The sequence below is a fragment of the Delphinus delphis genome, chromosome 8 (genome assembly GCF_949987515.2).
Source record: "Delphinus delphis chromosome 8, mDelDel1.2, whole genome shotgun sequence".
In the NCBI taxonomy this organism is placed as follows: Eukaryota; Metazoa; Chordata; class Mammalia; order Artiodactyla; family Delphinidae; genus Delphinus; species Delphinus delphis.
This window is the reverse complement of record NC_082690.1, coordinates 97,338,740-97,358,035: the sequence shown is the minus strand read 5'-3', so window position 1 is coordinate 97,358,035 and position 19,296 is coordinate 97,338,740. Positions and strand designations below refer to the sequence as shown.

Here is a 19,296-nt window from a genome sequence, read left to right as displayed (position 1 = left end):
CGGCAGGCGAACTGTCAACCACTGCGCCACGAGGGAAGCCCAAAAATGATGTCTTTTTTTAAAAAAAAAAATCCAGATAAAGCGTTCTTCAATCATTCTTTTATAATAATGTGGCTTAGGCAGTTCCCCAAATTTGTCTGTTCATCAGAATCATCTGAAGTGCTTGCTAAAGTTACAGATTCTCTAGCCATACCCCAAAGTGGCTATTTGGGAACTACTGGACCCTAAGGATCATGAAGAGATAACTGGATGCTGTCTGTATTGGGGCACCATGGTGCCAATTCAAGAAACTTATTAACCCTTAGACCTATTCCTCTGTCCTATGTTTTCTTTTGTTTTTGTTTTTGATTTTTGCCATACGCGGGCCTCTCACTGTTGTGGCCTCTGCCGTTGCGGAGCACAGGCTCCGGACGCGCAGGCTCAGCAGCCATGGCTCACGGGCCCAGCCGCTCCGCGGCACGGGGGATCTTCCCGGACCGGGGCACGAACCCGTGTCCCCTGCATCGACAGGCAGACTCTCAACCACTGCGCCACCAGGGAAGCCCTGTTTTTGCTTTTTACAATTTTTTTTATTGTGGTAAAATACACATAACAAAAAATTCATCGTAACCATTTTTAAGCGTACAGTTCACTGATGTTAAGTACATTCACACTGTTACGCAACGATCACCACCATCCGACTCCAGCACTCTTTTTATCTTGCAAAACTGAAACTCTATACCCATTAAACAATACCCTCCCATTCCCGCAGCCCCTGGCAACCACTATTCTACCTTCTGTCTTTATGGTTTTGATTACTCTAAGTACCTCACATAAGTGGAATCCTACAGTATTTGTGTTTTTGTGACTGGCTTATTTCACTCAGCATGGTGTCCTCAAGGTTCATCCATGTTGTAGCATGTGTCAGAATTTCCTTCCTTTTAAGGTAAGTGATATTCTATTATATGTATGTACCACTGTTTGCTTATCCATTGATCCACTGATAGTCATTTTGGTTACTTCCACGTTTTAGCTATTGTAAATAATGCTGCCATGGGCATGGGAGTACAAATATCTCTTTGAGACTCTGCTTTGGATATGTACACAGAGGTGGTAATTCTATTTTTAATTTTCTGAGGAACCACTATACTGTTTTCCATAGCAGCTGTTCCGTTGTACATTTGCACCAACAGTGCACAATGGTTCCAGTTCCAGTTTCTCCACATCCTTGCCAACACTTGTTCTTTTCTTTTCTTAATAGTAGCCCTCCTAATGGGTGTGAGGTAGTACCTCACTGTAGTTTTGATTTTCATTCCCTAATGACTAGTGATGTTGAGCATCTTTTCATTTCATTCATGGCTTATTGATCATTTGCATATCTTCTTTGGAGAAATGTCTATTGAGTCCTTTGCCAATTTTTAAATCAGGTTTTTTTTTTTTTTTTTTATGGTTGATGTCCTGTGTTTTAACGGTTGTCAGATTTATTTTACACAGAGGAAGATATGGTTTGAACTGCCAATACAGAAGTCATTTTCGAGAGATAGTATGCTGTTGTTTAACTAAGGTTAAACAGTCATTAAGAGCCCTCTCTGTACCAGGCTAGGCACTAGGATTAAAAAATTCAATAAGTTATGGTCTTTGTGCCCAAAGAACTTAAAGTCTAATAGAGAAGATAAAAACTGATTTCAAAACAATCTTGATAAAGTAATGACAGGGAGGACAGGGTTTAGCCTCCTTGGTGGGTTGAGGTAGAGGGCTGCTGAGGGCAGGTGTTCTAGAGGAGGTGCTACCTGAGATGTGTACTGAAGCGGGAGTTTATCCAGGCGGAAAGATGGGGATGGCAGGGCTACAGGCAGAGCCTCAACAAAGGCATCCCCATGGCAAGCAACATGTGAGATGAGAGGAACTACCAGTACTTGAATTCAGTATAATTGGAGAGTACCTTTTCAGGCAAGGAGTTGCTGGAAACAAGGCTGAAGAGAGAGGCAGAGATCAGGTCACAGAAAGTCTTGTGTGTTTCATTCTATAGATGGTGCGGGCACCTTTAAATGGTTTCAAGTAAAAGAAGAATAATAGCAGCACAGTCAGATTTTCTTCGTATATAGATAACTTGACTGTAAAGGGAGCAGAATTTCAAAGGTTCAAGCGAGAACCGGAGCAATGATAAGGGAAATCAAGAAGAAGGGTCGGGAATCGGGAACTGTTTTGAAGGGGAGAACAGTGGGACTTTTTAGCTGACTGAATGTGAGAGGAAAAGAGGAGTCTAGAATGATAGAGTATAATTTTGGGGAACCCACGAGGAGAGGCAGATTCAAGGGCGAAGGTGAGGAGTTCTGTTTCTGACATACTGAAAATTCGGTGACTGTCAGACATACCAGTAGTGATGTCTGAGGCTGAGAGCACACTGCATGTGTGGGTCTGGTGCTCAGGGACAGTTCAGGACTAGAAAGTCATTTGCCTAAGGTAGTAGGAAAAGTCAAAGGAGACAAGACTGCTCAGTAACCATGTGTAGTGAGAAAAGTAATGAGCCAAGAATGGAACCCTGGGATATACCAACATTTAAGACGAATACAGGAGAGTAACTTTTTTTTTTTCTTGCCCACCTCCCCTCCCACTGCCGAGAGTAACTTTTTAAAAGACACTGAGGAGGACTGGTCAGAGAAGTAGGAAGAAAGAGGTAGTGGAAAGGGCATAACTTGGAAGCCAAACAGACTGTTTCGAATCTTTTCTCCACTACTTATTGTATGGCCTTGAACAAATTAGTTGTGAGCCTCTGTTTTCTTATCTATAATATAGAGACAATACCATGCAGATTGTGATGAGGATTAAATGTGATACTGTAGGAATTATAACTTTAAAAAGTGCCTGTCACAATGCCTACCTCACTGTAGGCATTCAACAAATGTTATTTCCTTTTTTTGTTAGTCTGGCCCTTTTATGCTTCTTTCTCTGTAAGTAACAGGAAGTAGGGTATCCTTAGTTTTTATATTTTTTATATAGCTTTTAGGTTAACTAAGGGTCAAATTGGAGACAGCTTGACCTCTGTCCATCTACATTTACTCTAAACTGAAGCCACAAAGATGCAAGAAATTCAGGTTTGCAAAGGTACTCTTAATGTTCCCGTAACTACTGCTAATCTACTATGTTACTTCTGTTTTTCCAGGACACTAGTCCTTGGGAGTTACTTTGCAAAGAACAGAATGGGTAAATAATAACATATTTGAAAAAGACTAGGAAGTCTAACAATCGTTAGAGGTGACACCAGTTTCATCTTTGGCTCAAGGAAGATACAGGAGTTTTCTGTATAGCAGTTACTGAAAAGGTGCTGGAATGCTCCAAAGCATTAACATTAGAAAAGGAAAACTTCTACATGACTCAAAGATTAGTTTGAGAGAGATTTTTTTCTACTGGAAGCTAAACACTCTGTCAGGCCTGCTTTTAATAATCTGTAAGCTTCAATGAAGCAAGTATCATTTAAAGCTTTGAAGGGAGAGAAAAAAGGGTGTTTCAAGTCCCGCAAACAATTTACTGCTCCAGTATTCCTAATAATCACGTGAGTATTTTTCCTTTTGACTGGAGAGCAAAGGAAAACGGAAACCTGTGGAAACTGGAGTTGGACAAGAAACAAAGTTCATAGATGAAATCCTGTCTTAATACTGGCAAGTGAAACAAGACTCACCCCTTACGTCCTTTGCAAAACTGACCCAGCTCAGTCCCTTTTTTTCCCCCTCAGTGATTTTTAAGTGTCACAAAAGGCTCTTCAGGCTGAATTAAACAATCATGGGAAAGTTCTTTCAGGAAAAAGATGCAATGATTGTTGCACTTTGTCTTGACTATGCCCTCGGTAGGCCATTTCCCGGTCAGGAATTTATTTCTCTAATTAGAGTGATGAGCTCAAAAGAAGCAATTTTAAATCAATCAGTAAAACAAAAATATCTCCAAATAACACAATAGTTTTATTTCTGTGATAATTACCTTCCTTTATTCCAAAATGAAACTGTGACTATCTCTATTTTTTACTGCACGGTTAAAAAAGATGACCTTCAACAATCTATAAACTAGTTCTTGGGATACAGTAGGCACTCAATAAATACTTGTTGAATGAAAAATTAATAAATAGAGCAAAACAATCATCTTCTCCTTATAGCCTCTATTATTCTTGTATTAATCTAAGGCTAATTTAGGTTCATGACAGTCACATCATCCTGTTGCCCAATACTCAATTTAAGTCTCTTGTAGTCTTACTGTTAAGTTGCTTGTCATTATGCCTCTTTTTTTTGGGGGGGGTGCACCTTGCAGATTGTGGGATCTTAGTCCCCCCCTCACCAACCAGGGATCAAACCTGAGCCCCCTGCAGTGGAAGCACAGAGTCCTAACCACTGGACTGCCTGGGCCATACACGGGCCTCTCACTGTTGTGGCCTCTCCCGTTGCGGAGCACAGGCTCCGGACGCGCAGGCTCAGTGGCCATGGCTCAAAGGCCCAGCCGCTCCGCGGCATGTGGGATCTTCCCAGACCGGGGCACGAACCCGTGTCCCCTGCATCGGCAGGCGGACTCTCAACCACTGCGCCACCAGGGAAGCCCAAATCAACATTTCTTAAGTGGAGCATAGGGTACCAGATATTATCTTGTTCAGCAACAGACCACAAGAGAAACTGAAATAGAGATGTTTATTACGGACAGGTCCTGGAGGAAGCACAAAGCATACCTCAAGGGGCCACACGGGGAGGTCAAGGCCGAGTGAAGACAGAGAGTGACAGGACCTGGGGCAACAAGGCTTTATTAGGGTCTGTGGGTGGAGAACTTTGGGGTTCCTGGGCTAAGGCCGGATTGGTCAATTCAAACCAAAAGAGTGGGCTTTTGGTAAGCTCCCATGGGGGTCTTATCTAAGGGACAAGGTGAAAGCCCTGGGAGGCAGGGGAGACTGCTAGTGGTAAAGTCATATCAGGAACTTATATTTGTTTGTGACTTTGCAGGCTGTTATCTAAGGCATGCACTTGCTGAGGAAGCTGGTATCATTTTAAGGTCTCTGCAGGCCAAACAAAATGGATTGCAAGGCAGCAAAAGCATGGAGTAGCTTAGCTAAACTCTCAACACTCCTCAAACCTGACCTGAAATAATGCTTTTATAACTGAATTCAGAAAAGTAATATAATAATTGCAAAGTGTAGGAAAAATATATGGACAAAGTGCGAAGGAAATAAACCGTGAAGCCAGTAATATGGGGTGTGTATTAGAATCTTATGGTTGCTTTAACAAATTACCACAAACTTGGTGGCTTGAAATTACTGAAATGTATTCTCCTATAGTTCTGGAGGCCGTTAAGTCCAAAGTGAGTGTTAACAGGCTAACATCAAGGTGTCAGTGGCCGATTCCTTCTGCAGATCCGGGGAGAATCTATTTCTTTGGCTTCGCAATCGACTAGAGGCTGTCCTCACTACTTGGCTTGTGGCCCCGCATCACATCACCTTCCCTTGTCCACTGCTTCCAGCTTTCACATTGCCTTCTTCCTCTTCTGTCATGAAAGTCTCCCACAGTCTGCCTCTTATAAGGATACCTGTGATTACATTTAGGTCCACCTGGATAATCCAGGAAAATCTCCCCCATCTCAAGATCCTTAACTTAATCATATCTGCAAAGTTCTTCTTGTCATATAAGATAACATTCACAGGTTCCAGGGATTAGGATCTGGGTCTCTTTGGGTGCCATTATTCAGCCTACCACAGAGTGAGAGAAAATAAAGGGTCACATGAATAAGTAAGAAATAAAGGAGGCTGGGACTTACCTGGTGGTGCAGTGGTTAAGAATCCGCCTGCCAATGCAGGGGACACAGGTTCAAGCCCTGGTCCAGGAAGATCCCACATGCCGCGGAGCAACTAAGCCCGTGCGCCACAACTACTGAGCCTGCGTTCTACAGCCGCGAACCACAACTACTGAGCCCGAGTGCTACAACTACTGAAGCCCGCGCGCCTAGAGCCCATGCACTGCAACAAGAGAAGCACTGCAATGAGAAGCCCGCGCACCACAATGAAGAGTAGCCCCCGCTCGCCACAACTAGAGAAAGCCCACACGCAGCAACGAAGACCCAACGCAGCCAAAAATCAACACATAAATAAAAATTTATTAAAAAAAAAAAAGAAATAAAGGAGGGAATCTTCATTCATTCTTTGAAAATAAATTAGGAGGCACAATGTCATTCCTCCTCAGAAAGGATATTTCTCATCACCATAAAACACTTAGACTGAGCTGGGAAACCCGAATGGATGTATTCAGACCTTGGTTTGATTCTGTTGCACTAATTATTTAACTGCTATACCTCTATTTCCTCATCTTTAAAATGGAGATAATAATAATACTTAAATGGTGGTTGAGAAGATTCAATATTATAATGCATGTAAAGATTTAACACACTATTAGAGGAAAACATAGGCAGAACACTCTATGACATAAATCACAGCAAGATTCTTTCTGACCCACCCCCTAGAGTAATGGAAATAAAAACAAAAATAAACAAATGGGACCTAATGAAACTTCAAAGCTTTTGCACAGCAAAGGAAACCATAAACAAGACCAAAAGACAACCCTCAGAATGGGAGAAAATATTTGCAAATGAAGCAACTGACAAAGGATTAATCTCCAAAATTTACAAGCAGCTCATGCAGCTCAACAACAAAAAAACAAACAACCCAATCCAAAAATGGGCAGAAGACCTAAATAGACATTTCTCCAAAGAAGATATACAGACTGCCAACAAACACATGAAAGAATGCTCAACATCATTAATCATTAGAGAAATGCAAATCAAAACTACAATGAGATATCATCTCACACCAGTCAGAATGGCCATCATCAATAAATCTAGAAACAATAAATGCTGGAGAGGGTGTGGAGAAAAGGGAACCCTCTTGCACTGCTGGTGGGAATGTGAATTGGTTCAGCCACTATGGAGAACAGTATGGAGGTTCCTTAAAAAACTACAAATAGAACTACCATATGACCCAGCAATCCCACTACTGGGCATATACCCTGAGAAAACCGAAATTCAAAAAGAGTCATGTACCAAAATGTTCATCGCAGCTCTATTTACAATAGCCCAGAGATGGAAACAACCTAAGTGCCCATCATCGGATGAATGGATAAAGAAGATGTGGCACATATATACAATGGAATATTACTCAGCCATAAAAAGAAACGAAATTGAGCTATTTGTAATGAGGTGGATAGACCTAGAGTCTGTCATACACAGTGAAGTAAGTCAGAACGAAAAAGACAAATACAGTATGCTAACACATATATATGGAATTTAAGAAAAAAAAAAAATGTCATGAAGAACCTAGGGGTAAGGCAGGAATAAAGACGCAGACCTCCTAGAGAACGGACTTGAGGTTATGGGGAGGGGGAAGGGTGAGCTGTGACGGGGCGAGAGAGAGTCATGGACATATACACACTAACAAACGTAGTAAGGTAGATAGCTAGAGGGAAGCAGCCGCATGGCACGGGGATATTGGCTCGGTGCTCTGTGACAGCCTGGAGGGGTGGGATAGGGAGGGTGGGAGGGAGGGAGACGCAAGAGGGAAGAGATATGGGAACATATGTATATGTATAACTGATTCACTTTGTTATAAAGCAGAAACTAACACACCATTGTAAAGTAATTATACCCCAATAAAGATGTTAAAAAAAAAAAAAAAAAGATTTAACACAGTTCTTGACACATGGTGAGTGCTCATTAAATGATGCCTACTATTATAATTATTTTATTATTCACAGAACAGGCTGTGCGACCCTCATGAGGCTGAATCAGTACACAGTTTTTCCAGAGGCCTCTAGTGACCCCTTCTTCTATGTGCATTCTATATAAGTCAATAAGTAAAGCTTACTCAAGTGTCAAAACTTAAAAAAAATTTTTTAAACATATCTTATCTCTAACTGTATCACAGACTTCCTTGGCTTACTAAAAAGATGATAATAAACACAAGTAACCTTTTGTTTATCAACTCTGGTTCAACATTATGACTATTGCTTACTGCCCTGGCCATAATAGAAAGATACCCTCGATGAGCAAAAAGATTAATAAAGCCTTTACATGTCCCCTATATGGTTAATGACCTTAAAATACTGTTTGCTTGTTTTAAATATGGATTTTCTCTTGTTTGTCTTTAATATGGATTTTCTCTTCACTGGTTCTCTAGTGACTTTCTTTTTTGATAACATTTATCCCCACTGTCAGTGTGTGGTTAAGGCAACACTTTAGACCCTCCTCACTACTTTTTTATCTGCTGCTGCTGAACTGATCAGTACTTGAAGGTTATGCATTTATAAGTAAACGGATTCTCTGTCAAACTCTTGGGAGACTTTCTGCCTCTCCTACAAAGACACATATAAACTCTGTAAACACTGGCTCCTCAGGGGCCATTTTTACTTACTTTCAAATCAGTGACTAGGAAGTTTGATTGCTATGTTGGTGAGTTGCTAAGTAGCCTTCTACCACATCAGACATTAGCCTGAGGATCTGTCTAATGATTAATACAAATCAAAACACTAGTAAATGAACCAGTTTAGGGTGTGACAATATCTTCAATTTAATGATCTTACCTTACAAAAGTGGCCCAGTGAATTACTCTGTCCACCTGGGGTTCAAGAGATCTCATGCTTTTGTTTACAAAGAACTTTAGACAATCCTTGAGGCTGTATGGATACTATGTATCCGTATGTATATATAAACAGAGGAACTCTAGGTTACCCACTGATTTAGCCATATTAATTCTTGTTTCTAAATTTTTACTGTCAACATCAACTCTCTGGCTTAACTGAGCCCTTTGTTGATACACTTTTTTGTTTGTTGGTTTAATTCCCCCCTAAATTACTCCTTGCCCTCAGGGAGGGTGTGTGAACTAGCAAGTCTTCTTATCTTTGCTGCAGACTGGGGCCTCTCAGTCTTTGCTGTGGCCCATTTCTAGATGGAAAGGAGAGCAGGACTCATACAAGTTGATGTACTACACAGTTAAAATTTTAAGACTTCTCATATTTGTTAAATATAAATATAGGTGTTTATATTTTATCTTAACAAAACCAAACAAAATCAATTTTTGGATTAACTGTCATTCAAACTCTCCGTGTCACTGGTATTTGCAGGCTGACTCTACATTTTAAGTATGCCTACTAAGTGTTAAATTTTTTTTTATCAGTTATGTTCTTAATGCAATATATGCTGTACAAAAATGGTTCATTCATTTTAGTTTACAAAACAGATATAATGAATATTGTGATATATGGTGCTTCCTTCTCTGTATTTTCCAGGAATCTAAAAAACCATGAGTTTTTCTTGTCCTGCGCACAATAGCTTTATAGTAAGGACCATGTGTATGAGGTGTATATTAGTAACAATATAAAAGCAACTGCCATTTATGGAGTACCTGCTGCGTGCTAAGCGCGATACAGAGTACTTTGTATAATGTGGTGGTTTTAAGGTCCACAAAATTCTATGATACTCCCCTCCCTTCCCCTTGAGTATGGGTTAAACTTACTGATTCACTTCTAAAGAACAGAATAAAATAAAAGTGACAGTAGGTGACTTCACAGACTCGGTCATAAAAGGTACTGATGCTTCCTGTTTGCTCTCTCTCTGAGATCACTTTTTCTGGGGAAGCCACTACCATATCATGAGGAACTTATGATGAAGAACTGAGGCCTCCTGCCAACAGTGATATGAGTGAGTTTAGAAGCAGACCTCCCAGTCCTATTCAAGCCTTCAGGTGGCTGCAGCCCCGACCCAAATCTTGATTTCTACCTTATGAGGGACCTTGAGCCAGAACCACCTAAGTGAGCTGCTCCTGGATTCCTGACCCTCCGGACCTGTGTGACATACGTATTTATTGCTTTAAGCCTCCACGTTTTGGGGTAATTTATTATACACTGATAGATAACTAATACATATATATTTAACTAGTACACATATATTATCTTTTTTATTCCCACAACCACCATGGAATAGGTGGTATTATCTTCATGCAAATTAGAAAGCAAAGGCTCAGGTGGTTAAATAATTTATTCAAGGTCATAAGCAAGTAATGGTAGACCCATGACACCAAGCCTATATTCTCTGTACTATATTATACTATGGCTTTTCAGGCCCTGTTTCTTTCAGGCAGCTTATTAGCTACCTCTCCCACCTTTGATTAACCTGCTATCAATGCTTTCATGCAAATAATGGATTAGGAAAAAAAGATAGGCTAAAGAATAGTCCAGAATCATACTTCTGGACTATTCCCTTCAGCATGACATGAATTCATTAATTAGCACATTTTGATACGACTGTTCAACCAGCTATATGTTGTTCAACCAGCCTGTATTCTTTCTGCTTCTTCACAAGGATATCATGGAGATGTTGTCAAGGTCTTGTTGAAACCCAATTAAACTATACAAATACAATAAATGTAGCTAAATATTAGAATAATTTTACGATAAGTATAGCTAAAACTAAGTACAGCTTTCTCCCAATCTGTCTGGTAATGCCTTCAAAAACAGAATAAGTTTGCATTAACTATTTCACTTGCTCCTCCTTCAGGATTATTGCCATTACCACCATTCATCTTTTATCACTCCCATCACAATCATCACTGATTTTGATAAATAAGTGCTTTACACACATTATTTGATTTACAACTCAGGACTACCCTATGAAGTAGGTTCTCTTATTATTTGTTTTACCAATAAGGAAATTTGGCTTATAGAGATAAATAATTTGCCTAATGTCATTTTACTAAGAAGTGAAACCTGGGGTTGAAATCGGGCCTTCTTTACCCACCAAGCCTGGGCTCTTTTTCTTTTCCTTTTCTTCTCTACTCTACTCATCTCTTCTCTCCACCCCTTCCTCCTTCCCTCATCCCCTCCCACCCCCTTCTTTTTCAATAAACTCTGATAGGCTTACAGTGACTACAACTTCCTTTTCTACATACCTACAATTTATTTATTTTTTTAATTCTTTTTAGAAATAGTTGAAGAATATCACCCAAGATGAATGGCAAGGTCATCAGCCTTCAGTCTGCTGAAATGACCTTCTGACTCCAATCTTCTGGAACTTCTCCTCTCCACCTGCCATGCCACCCTCCCTCTGCCCATCCCCCCACCCCCTCCACACAACATGCACACTTTCTGCTTTCTCAAAGACTGCCAGCAGTGGTTCAGCCAGTTTATCGACTGGGCCTTAGCACCTCAGAATGTAAATTAGGCCCAGAAACTTGAGCTCATTAAAAGCAGTTACGTGATCTCTTATAATCTCAGCTATATTTGATTTCATTCTCTGGAACCAGTGTTTATTTTATCTTTTCCAGTCCAAAGAGCATCCTCTTTGACTGAGAAGACTAAATCAAAATAAGAGGTTTTGCTTTCTCACTTTCATTCATTAATATTATACCACCCACCTAGTCTTCATTGTTCTTTTTTGCTCTGATGCAATTTTTTTAAAAGGAAGACTTTTTATATTGTCTTCAGTATTTTGTCACAATTCTCAGTGTTCCTAGTCTCTTATTTTCCCTTTAATTTAATACAATATAAATACAAACATTCATTTGTATATGTAGTTGATCTTTGAACAATGCAGGGCTTAGGGGAACCAGCCCCCCACGCAGTTGAAAATCTGCCTATAACTTCTGACTCCCCCAAAACTTAACTACTAATAGCCTACTATTGACCTGAAGCCTTACTGATAACATAAACAGTCAATTAACACATATTTTGTATGTTATATTATTATATACTGTATTCTCACAATAAAGTAAGCTAGAGAAAAGAAAACATTATTGGGCTTACCTGGTAGTGCAGTGGTTAAGAATCTGCCTGCCAATGCAGGGGACACAGGTTCGAGCCCTGGTCCGGGAAAATCCCATGTGCCACGGAGCAACTAAGCCCACGCACCACAACTACTGAGCCCGTGTGCCACAACTACTGAAGCCCACGGTCCTAGAGCCCATGCTCTACAATGAGAGAAGCCACCCCAATGAGAAGCCCGCGCACTGCAATAAAGAGTAGCCCTTGCTCGCTGCAACTAGAGAAAGCCCTCGTGCAGCAATGAAGACCCAATGCAGCCAAAAATAACATAAAATAAAATAAAAAAATTAAATAAAATTTAAAACTTTGAAAAAAATAACGCTATTTAAAATAGTAGCACAAAACATGAAATATATAGATAAATTTAATAAAATGTGTAAGATCTGTATATTAAACACTATAAAGTATTGCTGAGAGACATTAAAGAAGACCTAAGAAAAAATTTACTGTGTTCATGGATTGGAAGAGTCAATATTGCAAAGATAACAATTCTCCCCAAATTGATCTACAGATTCTTCATATCTCAATCAAATTCTTTTTTTTTGTAGTGAATTAATAACTTTATTTTAGGTAGAATTAATTCTTTACAGTTTTGAATCTGAACCTGGAACACAATACAGTATGCCTCTTCTTTCATTCAGATCTCCTAATACTTCCTTCCTTAGGTTATTTCTAGAGAAAAATCCCCAAACAAAATCTGACCAAACCGAAATTGAAAAAAAAAAAATCAATCGTAATATCACAATAAGCCACAGCCGAAAATCAACCACAAACTTAGAAATGCTTTTCAATGGATATGTCAATCAAATTCTTGTTAGGCTTTCTTTTGTGTGTAGAAATTGACATTTATTCTAAAAGTTATATGGAAATTCAAGGGACCTCTAATGACCAAAACAATCGTGAAAATGCAAAAGTTGAAGGGCATACACTACCTTTCTATAAAGGTAAAGTAATCAAGACTAACATTCAACAAATAGATCAATGGAACAAAACAGAGAATCCAGAAATACACCCACACTTATGTAATCAACTGATTTCTTTTACAAAGGAACCAAAACAATTAAGTGGGAAAGGTGAAGTCTTTCAAAGAGTGGTGCTGGAACAAACAGCTAGCTATCCATATGGAAAAAAACAAAACAAAACCCTGACCTCAACTTCAAACCACACACAAAAATTAGTTCAAGATGGACTATATACCTAAGCATAAAAGCTAAATTTCTAATGCTTTTAGAAGAAAATGTAGAGTAATACTGTTACAAACTTAGTGTAGGCAAAGATTTTTTTAGAGCAGACCCAGAAGCCTAACCATAAAAGAAAAAATCGATTTTTAAAACTTCTGCTCAATAAAAGACTCCACTAAGGAAATAAATAAACAAGCCAAAGAATGGGAGAGAGATCTGCAATACACATATCTCACTTGCATCCAGAGTATATAAAGAACTGCTGCTCAATGATTAAAATAAACAACCCACTAAAAATTGGGCAAGGGACTTCCCTGGTGGTCCAGTGGTTAGGACTTCACTTTACAATGCAGGGGATACGGGTTCAATCCCTGGTCGGGGAGCTAAGGTCCCACATGCCTCGTGGCCCAAAACCCAAAACATAAAACAGAAGTAATATTGTAATAAATTCAATAAAGACTTTAAAAATTGTCCACATCAAAAAATAATTTTTAAAAAATTTTTTAAAATTAAAAATGGGCAAAAGATCTGAAGAGGCATTTCACAGAGGAAATGGTCAATAAGCAGTAAAAAAGTGTTCAACATCATTAGTCATCATGAAAATTCAAATTAAAACCACAAGATACTAGAAAGGTTACTTTATACCCATTAGAAAAGCTAAACTTAAAAAGACTATGCTTGCTGCAGAAGCACATGTATAAAAATTGGCACAGCACAGAGATTAGCATGGCCCCTGTGCAAGGATGACACACAAATTTGTGAAGCAGTCTATATTTTAAAAAATAACATTGTGGTAATTACTTCACAACATACACATATATCAAATCATCACATAGTACACCTTAAACCTACACAATGTTATATGTCAATTATATCTCAAAGTTGGAGGAAAAAAGAAGCTTGGCAACACCAAATGTTAGCAAGGATGTGTAACAACTGGAATTTTCAGATATTGCTGATAGAAGTGTAAAACAGTACAACCAATTTGGAAAACAATTTGTCAGCAATTTCACCCTTAGATATTTACCCAAGAGAAATAAAAACATATATCCACAAAACTCAGCCTCCTTTTTTGTTTTTTAAATTTATTTATTTAATTTACTTATTTTTGGCTGTGTTGGGTCTTCCTTGCTTGCTCGCGGGCTTTCTCTAGTTGCGGCGAGCGGGGTCTACTATTTGTTGTGGTGCAAGGGCTTATTATGGTGGCTTCTCTTGTTGCAGAGCTCAGGCTCCAGGTGTGTGGGCTTTAGTAGTTGTGGCGGGTGAGCTCAGTAGTTGTGGCTCATGGGCTCAGAGCGCAGGCTCAGTGGTTGTGGCACACGGGCTTAGTTGCTCCGCGGTATGTGGGATCTTCCCGGACCAGGGCTTGAACCTGTGTCCCCTGCATTGGCAGGCGGATTCTTAACCACTGTGCCACCAGGGAAGCCCCAGCCTCCTTTCATGATTAAAATCTCTGAACAATTTGGATACAGAAGGAATGCACCTCAACAAAATAAAGGCTGTATATGACAAGTTCACTGTTAACAAGATATTCAGTGGTGAAAGGGTGAAAGCTCTCCCTCTAAGATCAGGAACAAGACAAGGGTGCCGATTCTCACCACCTCTATTAAACATAGTACTGGAAGTTTTAACCACAGCAATTAGCCAAGAAAAAGAAATAAAAAGCATCAAAATCAGAAAGGAAGAAGTAAAACTGTCTCTGTTTGCAGATGATATGATCTTACATATAGAAAATCCTAAAAACTACAATCCAATCCAAAAAACTGTTAGAACTAATAACTTAATCCAGTAAGGTTGCAGGACACAAAATCAACATACAAAAATCAGTTGCATTTTTATACACTAAAAACAAACTCTGAAAAAGAAATAAAGAAAATAATCCCATTCACAATAGCATCAAAAACAATAAAATACTTAGGAATAAACTTATTCAAGAAGGTGAAAGATCTGTACATTGAAAACTGCAAGACTTTGATGAAAGAAATTGAAGACACAAACAAAGGCAAAGATATCTGTGTTCACCAACTGCAAGAATCAATAATGTTAAAATGCTCATACTACCCAAAGCCAACATAGAGTCAATGTAATCCCTTTAAAAATTCAAATGGCATTTTTCACAGAAATAGAAAAAAAAAAGGATCTTAAAATTCATATGAAACCACAATAGAACCTGAAGAGCTAAGGCAATCCTGAAAAGAAAGAGCAAAGCAGGAGGCATCACACATTCTGATTTCAAACTATATTACAAAGCTAAAGTAATCAAAAGAGTATGGTACTGGCATAAAAACAGACAGAGCAACAGTACAAACTCGAGAGCCCAGAAAAAACCCCATACATATATGATCAACTAATATTTGACAAGATAGCCAAGAAAGAATAGTCTCTTCAATAAATGATTCTGGGAAAACTGGATACTCACATGCAAAATAATGAAATTGGACCTCTATCTTACACCATGCACAAAAATAACTTGAAATGGGTTAAAGACTAATGTAAGACTGAAATTATAAAACTCTTAAAAGAAAGCATAAGGGAAAAGCTCTTTGACACTGGTCTTGGCAACAAGTTTTTGGATATATGACACTAAAATCACAAGCAACAAAAGCAAAAAATAGACTACATCAAACTAAAAAGCTTCTCCACAGCAAAAGAAAGAATTAATAAAATGAAAATGCAACCTACGGAATGGGAGAAAATATTTGCAAATCATGTATCTGATAAAGAGTTAATATTCAATATATATGGGGAACTCATACAACTCAATAGCAGAAACCCAAATAATCCAATTAAAAAACGGGCAAAGGACCTAGATAGACATTTTTCCAAAGAAGACACACAGATGGCCAACAGACAGATGAAAAGATGTGCAACATCACTAATCATTTGAGAAATGCAAGTAAAAACCACAATGAGATATCACCTCACACCTGTCAGAATGGCTATCATCAAAAAGACAACAAAAACGTGGAGAAAAGGGAAACCTTGTGCACTATTGGTGGTTTTGTATATTGGTGCAGCCACTGTGGAAAACAGTATGGAGTTTCCTCAAAAAAAAATAGAACTACCACATGATTCATCAATTTCACTTCTGGGTATTTACCCAAAGAAAACAAAAACACTATTTCAAAAACATATATGCACACCAATGTTCACTGCAGCATTATTTACAATATCCAAGATATGGAAGCAACCTAAGTGTCTATTGATAGATGAATGGATAAAGAAGATGTGGTGTAGATATATAATGGAATATTAGCCACAAAAAAGAAATCTTGCCATTTGCAACAACATTGATAATCTAGGGGGAATTATGCTAAGTGAAATAAGTCAGACAAAGACAAAGTGAGATCTACATGATCTCGCTTATATGTGGAATCTACAAAAAAAAAAAAAAAGAAAACCAAACAAGCACACAAAACAAAATGAAAACAGTCTCAATAGACACAGAGAACAAATGGGTCACTGCCAGGAAGGTGGGGGGACAAAATAGGTGAAGTGGGTTAAGAGGTACAAACCTCCAGTTATAAAATAAACAAGCCACAAGGATGTAACACACAGCATAAGGAATATGGTCAATAATACTGTAACAACTTTGTATGGGATCAGATGGATATTAGACTTATAATGGTGATTACTTCATAATGTATGCAAATGACAAATCACTATGTAGTACTCCTGAAACTAACATAACACTGTATGTCAACTATATTAAAAAAAAAAAAAAGACAAGTGGTGGCAAGAATCTGGAGAAATGGTAACCCTCATACATTACTGGTGGGAATGTAAAATGGTGCAGCCATTTTGGCAGGCAGGCAGGTAGGCAGGCAGTTCCTCAAAAAGTTGAACATAGAATTATTGTATGATCCAGCATTCCACTACTAGGTATATACCCAAAAGAAGTGAAAGCATATGTTCACACAAAAATTTCTACACAAATGTTTGTCGCAGTATTACTCATAAGAGCCAAAAAAGTAGAAACAACCCAAATGTCTGTCAGTAGATGAGTGGATAAATAGCCATTGAATATCCATACAATGAAATATTATTTGGCCATAAAAAAGAAATATGGTATGGATATGATACATTCTACAACATGGATGAACCTTGAAAACATTATTCTAAGTGAAAGAAACCAGACAAAGAAGCCCACATATTGTATGGCTCCATCTACATGAAATGTCCAGAATAGGCAAATCCATAGAGACAGAAAGTAGACTAGTGGTTGCCTAGGGCTGGAAGTGGGTGGGTGAGTAGTGGAAAGAGTAGGGGTAAGTATTTAGTAATTAGAGTTACTGCTGAGTACTTTTTTTGTGTGTGTGGGGGCAGAGAGTGGGTGATAAAAATGTTCTAAAAACGATTGTGGTGGGAATTCCCTGGTGGTCCAGGGTTTAGGGCTCCGTGCTTCCACTGCAGGGGGCACAGGTTCGATCCCTGGTGGGGGAACTAAGATCCCGCATGCCATTTGGTGCGGCCATAAATAAACAAATACAAATTATTTTTAGAAATCTAATCCTTTAAAAAAATAGAGTGAAGTAAGTCAGAAAGAGAAAAACAAATATTGTATATTAATGCATATGTGTGGAACCTAGAAAAATGGTACAGATGAATCAGTTTGCAGGGCAGAAATAGACACACAGACATAGAGAACAAACATGGACACCAAGGGGGAAAGTGGCAGGGGATGGGGATGGTGGTGGGATGAACTGAGCAATTGGGATTGACATATATACACTAATATGTATGAAATGGATAACTAATAAGAACTTGCTGTATATAAAAATAAAATTTAAAAATTTTTAAAAATAAAAAATAAAATAAAATTGATTGTGGTAATAGTTGCACAACTCTGAATATACTAAAAACCACTGAATTGCATGCTTTAAGTAAGTGAACTGTATGTCATGTGAATTATATCTCAATCAAGCTACTGTTAAAAAAGTATTTTTAAGAACAGTTTATACAATCTTTTGCTTCAATTTTCTGTTCGTTTCCTTCATTCAGTTTTCTACTGAGTTTTTATTATTTTTATTATTGTTTTAGGAACTCCATATGTAAGGAAATTAGCCCTTCACCTGTGATATTCGTTGCAAATATTTCTCGTTTGTTGTTAATCTTTTATCCTTATTTATAGGATTTTTTTGTCAAGCAGATTTTTCATCCTTTTTATCTAATGAAATGTATCAATCTTTTCTTTTATGGCTTTGATGTTCTCAGTCATATTAAGAAAGGCTTTGCTTTCTGTTGAACTATAAAAACACTTTCTTGTGGTTTCTTTGAGTATGTTTATGGTTTCATTTTTTTTACACTGAAATTTTTGATCCATCTGGAATTTATTTTCATGTAAGGTGTGAGGAAGGAATCCCTTTATTTTTAAAAGATGGCTACCAGTTATGCTCATTGATTTAAAAGGTCCTCCCTCCCCCAACGCAGGTTAACTCCATTTTCATATTTGGGTCAATTTCTAGGCTTCTCATTCTGGTCCATTGATTTTTACTTATCTATTCATGTTCCTGTAATGAATGTTTGTATAGCATGGTGATGAAGAGCATGTACACTGGAGCCAGAGTACCTGAGTTTAAATTCAACCTCTGCCACTTATTAACTTTGTGAGCTTGAGCAAGTTAATCTCAATGAGCTGGTGTGAAGATTAAATGAATTATTATAGTGAAAGTGCTTAAAACAGTACCTGGCACAGAGTAAGTGTTTTGTTTTAGTAATTATTAGTAGAATTATTATAGCCTTATAATAATTTCTAATATCTGGAAGAGCTACTACTCTATTATTTTTCTTTTTTTTTGAATTGTATTTTATTTATTTTTTTATACAGTAGGTTCTTGTCATCAGTTTTATACACATCAGTGTATACATGTCAATCCCAATAGCCCAATTCATCACACCACCCCCCGGCCCAGCCCCCTGTCACTTTCCCCCCTTGTTGCCCATACGTTTGTTCTCTATATCTCTGTCTCAATTTCTGCCCTGCAAACCTGTTCATCTGTACCATTTTTCTAGGTTCCACATATATGCGTTAATATATGATATTTGTTTTCCTCTTTCTGACTTCCTTCACTTTGTATGACAGTCTCTAGATCCATCCACGTCTCAACAAATGACCAGTTTCATTCCTTTTTATGGCTGAGTAATATTCCATTGTATATATGTCCCACATCTTCTTTACCCATTCGTCTGTCGATGGGCATTTAGGATGCTTCCATGACCTGGCTATTGTAAACAGTGCTTCAATGAACACTGGGGTGCATGTGTCTTGTTTTTTTTTTAACATCTTTATTGGAGTATAATTGCTTAAC

At 38.3% G+C, this 19,296-nt stretch overlaps 1 protein-coding gene and 1 pseudogene across 2 annotated transcripts in view; one reads left to right on the top strand and one right to left on the bottom strand.

The window, feature by feature from the left end:
- CSTPP1 (centriolar satellite-associated tubulin polyglutamylase complex regulator 1) overlaps positions 1-19,296 on the bottom strand; it is a 188,290-nt gene that overhangs the window by 51,681 nt on the left and 117,313 nt on the right. The gene's annotated exons all lie outside the window — the stretch shown is intronic.
- LOC132430426 (U6 spliceosomal RNA) lies at positions 13,667-13,766 on the top strand (annotated as a pseudogene).